Below are 6,000 nucleotides of genomic sequence, written 5' to 3' on the forward strand. Positions count from 1 at the left end.
CCTGTGACCCAGGCGGGTTGTAGCTCCCCCCTTCAGCAATCTGTGGTTTTGCTCCCCAGCCCCGACAGGCAGAGCAGACGGGTTCTACTAAAGTGTCCTTGGCTGGGGTGGAGAAGGGAGAGCCCAGAGGGAGGCTATACCCCAACTCCCCGCAGAGGCAGAGGCTCAGGCAGGCCTAGGGGGGCAGTCCTGTGTCCAGGGGTTGTCGAATATCACAAGCTACAGCTCATGTCTCTGCTGTCTTCATGCAGACGCCCATTCGATGGACCCCCCCCCCCCTGGGAATGCAATGCAAATGGATGGTTTTGCTTAAAGAACCACAGAGACAGTTCCCCTTAGCCGCTCTTTTGCTTTCCTGTCTCTTGCTGGCAGTTTCTTTGACTGCTCTCTCAGCTTCTGGTCGGCATGGCAACACCCTCGTCTCTCCCAACTGCCTTGGTCCTCCACAAGGCCCTATTTAGGGGGGGGATGCCCCCCCAGGCCAGCAAGGCAGCTGGAGCCCTCGCCCCAAACTTCCACGGCTGCAGCTCCTCCTCCCTGCCTCCTGCTCCTGGACCTACTCAGTGTGCTGCCTCTGCTCCCTCACTAGTTGCTTGCCGTGGGGGTGGTGTGGCGGCCCAAAGTACTGTTGCTTCAGCATGCCATGCTTGTGCAACCCCCTCCCAAGGGAGCACAAGTACAGCATAGGGCGACTACCAGCCCCCCCCAACCCCCCACTCCCATCTGTGCTGGGATGCCCTGGAGCATGGGTGGCCAAACTCACTCAGTGTAAGAGTCACAGATGTTTGAGAGCCGCAAGACATGATGCATTGAAGTGACTTCAGATGAAGAGGAGGGATTGGGGGAGTGTCCTGAAAGTGACATCACTGGAAGGGGTGGGGTTTGGGTGCAGTATGCTGGAAGTGACATCATCAGAGGTGGTGGAGCTTGGGAAGGGCCATCACCTGACATCACAAAAGTGATGTCACATCCTTGCTAGGCTTCACCCCCAAAAGTCCCCAGGTATTTTCTGAGTCAGACCTGGCAACCCCAACATTTTTATTGAAATAATGAAAGACATGGAAATAAGGAAGGAAGGAAGGAAGGGAAAGGGAGGGAAAGACATGGAAAGAAAGAAGAAAAGGGAGGGAAGGGAAATAAAACTAAACTAAAATAAAATGTATGGCAACTGTGATGCTCAGAGACCTCCGGGAGCCGCACAATATATCTAGAAGAGCCAGATGTGGCTCCCGAGTCACAGTTTGGCCACCCCTGTGGGGCCGGGAGTGACCCCAGCAGACTCCAGGCGAGGCTTTCAAAGGATGGGCAAGTGCCACCTCAGTGAGACATGACATTCCCCAACAGGAGCGGTCCACCATGGGAACCCCCGAAGAACAGGGAGGTGTGTGACCCTGCCAGACCACGCGTGTCAAACAGGATCAATGACTGTCCTTGCAGGCAGCCAAGCCGCAATACCATTCATTTCAGGAGCCAAACAGCCTTGGGCCTGGCTGGGGTAGAGATGGAGGGCACAGATATGGTCCATAGGGGGCTGCAGGTCAAAATGATGGGCATCGATTCGTTGTGATTCAGCTGCATGGGGCAAAATCTCAGCTGTGCTTGGACTCCCTCTCACTTCCTGGGATTCCACATAAGGCCTTGGAGTTACGTCGTTGAAACACAAAGGGCCATGCCTTCTCAGCTTGAAAGCACCTGAGTACGGCTAGCAGATGAAGCCGCCTCTCCTCTGCCGCTGTGATCGCAGGGAGCCCTTTACAGAAACCTCCTCACCCCGTTCCCTGGCAGGTAGATGAGGCGCAACGTTGCTGTGACTGAGGAGGCCCCGTTGGTACTGCTCCTCTGAGTCTGAGCTGCCTCCTAAGACCGCTGGAGAAAGGGTCCAAGGGAGTGACTGTTCAGCACGTCCCCTCCCTGGAGCTCTCTGAAGATCCTCTGCCCTGCCGTCAAGAGGCTCCAAGAGGCTGCCTCCTAGCCGGAGCTGAAGAAGGGAGCGTATCAGGCCAGGCCAGGCCAGGCCACCCGTTCCTCGTTCCTGCCCCTCTTCTTTCTCTCACCAGCCCACGCATATGCAGTCTGCCACAAGCTGCCACTGGACTCAGCGCTTGCTCTGCTTGTCATATGCACTGTAAAACCTTATTAATGCAAACAAAACTATACTTTCTGAAAACCTGGTCTCCGTTATGGAACAATCTTCATGGCACATTATAGAGCAGAATACTTTTAAAAAACTATTAAAATCACAAGGACAGTCCCTGAGGGAAGACTAACAAAATGAGCCCCCCACACACACACACACAACACAAATAAATAAAGACAGAGCAGAGAATCATCACCCAAGAAACGGAAGAGTCAAGAAAAGTTGGTGAAGGAATGCCGAAGCAAGCAATAGTATCAATAAACAAAGAAAAACAGATGTTATGCTAATGTTTGTTTTCTGAAACTTTGGGAGTTGAAAGTGTCTGATGATCAAGGACCCAACCCACAGCTTAAAAGAACCAACTCAAAGCAATGTGTTCTCCCTCCAACACACACACCTGAGACTTCCTTTCACGTCCCTGTTCAACTCACCCTAAAACAGACAACTTCCATATGGGGTGTGTGGGGCAGGGGATGGAGGTCTGAGTGGCAGATCCTTTAAAATGCACCAAGAACAGCAAAGCAAAGCAGAGGTGAGGGGGGGCGTATTTTTTACTCCTTTGACATCTTTAGGTAGCCACTTGATGGACATTCTCAGGATTGCAACTTACAGCGGCCGTATTATAGGATGTTCCAGGGGGGCCCGTCGGTTGCACAGAAGTCCAGGGACCCCTCGAGGACTAACTGGATTTACTGCCACGTGAGCTTTCAGGCGCACCTGAAGAAGGAGGCGCCGACTCCCAAAGGCTCGCCCTGGAATCGGATCGATGCCGCCAGTCTTCGGGGGGGGGCGGGCTTCTGCGGTGTTTGAGCAGAGGAAGCCCGCTTGGTTTTGCTCACGATCAAAGCCCACGTTGTTCCTTTCAGTGTTGGTCTGTCTGTCAGCGGCACCCTTGACGGTACCCAGCATACGTGCCACTCGTAATGACCACTTTGAGCAGACTGCCTGGAAGCGAGGCTCGTGTGGGCCAGAGGTTGGTGGCACCTGCTCTGTCTCACCTAGAGGGAGCATCCAGGAGCAGGATTTTGTACAGCTCTTTTGTGAAGATTTATTTCTGGGTTGGAGTTTGCTTTATGACAGAGGGCGTCCTGTTCTCACCAGCCACAAAACTGTAATAAGCAGCGGTGGAACCGACACATGCCGTCTTCTTCTGTTGCTCAGTTAAATGATTCTTTTATTCAACAGGCTGCCTTTCCCAATCTGAGCGAGGTCACAGTTAGGCTGAGGTAACATTAATTATTTTTCCGCTTGTCGGATCCTATGAAAAGGGCATGAAATGGCCTGTTTATGAATGAGAGTGGGCAAAGGCGGTGAGCTGATTACGCCAGACATATTCAAAGCTTCCTCTGCATTAGGGCTTGTGATCAACAAAGCGTAGCACACACCTGCACTCCTTTGGCATGGTTGGAGGTGGTCGGGCCATGGAGGGAGGGATTATATTAACCCTTTTTGAGAAACAAGATTCTTCTGCTATTTCAGGGAGATGAGCCCTCTTGGCTTTACGCTTATTTTATGCCCTCCAGCATTCCTGACATGAAATATGGACTTTTGTGTATCCAACACTGATTCTAACACCTTAGCATCCTTATGAGCACACAAACATCCTCAGAAGACTTGCCAGGAATATGAGCTCCCAAAGGGCTTACATGTTACTATGAAAATCCTCCCATCTGAGATGGGGGGGGGGGGGGCTAAAGTGCTTGATGCTCCTAAATTTATCTGCAGATCTGATATGGGTGGGAATACCAGGCTGATAAAATCACGTATTTCTTGAGAACTACTATTTCACCACACAGCAAAATATTGAGGGTGATATTCAGCCAAAGAAAAATATACAACAACAATAACAATAGCAACAACAATAATAGGTGAGTTCGACTACCCTCAGAATTGAGCCAATGGCTCGTTGAGGCTTTCATCCATGCAGGTCCTCAAAACAATATGGTGAGGACCATATTTAAAAGCCTATTTAAGGAAAATGAGATGATTCTACAGGGCCACAACTCCAAAGAAAGTTGTAATACTAGGCACAAGAGAGAGAGAGTGGAGAAAGCCAGAGGGTGGCCCTTGTTTCAAATGAGAGACAGACAAAGGGGATTTGACAAATTCGTGGAGGACAAGACTCAAAAGAGCAGGCGTCGCAAAAGGAAAAAGGGGCCACATTTGGGGCTGCTGTAGCATAAGGGCAGAGTCTTGCGGGGTGGGGGGGGCGGGGCTGAAGGGAATATTCCACCCACTGACATGGGAGGGAGCCGAAGAAGTGCCTGGCTCAGCAGCAGAGCCTCTTGCTTGGTACGCAGAAGGTCCCAGGTTCAATCCTTGGTAGCATCTCCAGTTAAAATGATCAGGTGGTAGGAAAGGCCCCCACCCGAGACCCTGGAGAGCAGCTGCCAGTCAGAGTAGGCAAGGGTCTGATGCAGAGTAGGCAAGGGTCTGATGCAGTAGAAGGCAGCTTCTGATCTAAGGGGGAGGAGGCAGAGGAGCTGCCACAGCTTCAGCGCCATGAAGGCACACAGCTCTCCCTCCGAGTCCTCACGCGGTGCTCATTGGGGGCTGCGGTGTCTCCTGCAGCCGCCTCCAGTCAGGTGATCAGAGGAGGCTCCGGGCATGAAGCACCTCCTGCACTGTGTAGGAGAAGCCACAGAGGCCATAAGGGTGAGCGAAGGGAAGCAGTGGCCTGCTGGGGGGCCTGGGGGGGGGAAGGAGGAAAAGGGAAACCAGCACTAGCAAGGGGGTGGGAGCCAGGGCTAGAGCAAGCAGAGACCGCACGGGAGGCAGGACCAGGGGATGAAACGTTTGCACAATTTGTGGACAGCCAGGAGAGTGGGTGCTTTCCTGACCTCCTCAGGTGCGTGTAGGGGCCACCCCCAGGAGGCCCTGTTCAGACAAGCGCCGCCGCTGTGGTGGAGCATCCCAAGAGAGGCCATGAAGGGCTTTGTATGTGAAAGTCTTTAGAGGTCTCCAGTCGGTCTAACTGGAATAGCAACTGAGCAATGAAAGACTTGACCATTTTTTAACCTTTGATTTATATACTGCCCTTCAGGACAACTTAATGCCCACTCAGAGTGGTTTACAAAGTGAGTCACTATTATCCCCACAACAAAACACCCTGTGAGGTGGGGGGGGGGGGCTGAGAGAGCTCTAAGAAAGCTGTGACTGGCCCAAGGTCACCCAGCTGGCTTCAAGCAGAGGAGTGGGGAATCAAACCCGGCTCTCCAGATTAGAGTCCCACCATTCTTAACCACAACACCAAAATGGCTCTTTATGACAGAGGGAGTTTTCCAGTCTGGGTTGCAAATGTCACATTTGTGGAGTAAAATGTCACTTGAACATGATTTCCTATGCTCCAACAAGAAATCAAATTATCCCTTGAGACGCACCAGCTGGGTTTCCTTGATTTAGACCCACCTTGGAAAGGAAGAGCATTGTTGTTCTTTAACGGCCTTTACTTAAAGATGCTTCCCAAGGATTCAAGATGGTGGGGGGGGAGGCTATAGAGTCCCCCCCCAGACAAGGGATCCCTCCCCTCAGAAAAAGAGATGTGCATGCAATCTCAGTTCTTGAGGTCTGGGTTCGAGAGTTTTTCATCTGAAACCTGAAATGGGTGAGCTGGAGGGTGGGCAGGAACATTAACAGACCCCTGAAAGGGGAGCATGCTTCCGTAGCCCCCAGTACTTCACAGGGAGACCCATCAAAGCAATCCGCTCTTGTCGGTCAGGTGCTGTCAACCCCCTCCCCCATATTCCAAGAACTTTTACCTTCTCGGGATTTAATGGTCCTCTGTGGACTTGTTAATAAAGCTGTAAGAATATTTTGTGCATCTTCAAGATTTCTTCATCTCAAAATTCTTAATAGACACCCCA

The sequence above is a fragment of the Eublepharis macularius genome, chromosome 11 (assembly GCF_028583425.1).
Source record: "Eublepharis macularius isolate TG4126 chromosome 11, MPM_Emac_v1.0, whole genome shotgun sequence".
Classification (NCBI taxonomy): domain Eukaryota; kingdom Metazoa; phylum Chordata; class Lepidosauria; order Squamata; family Eublepharidae; genus Eublepharis; species Eublepharis macularius.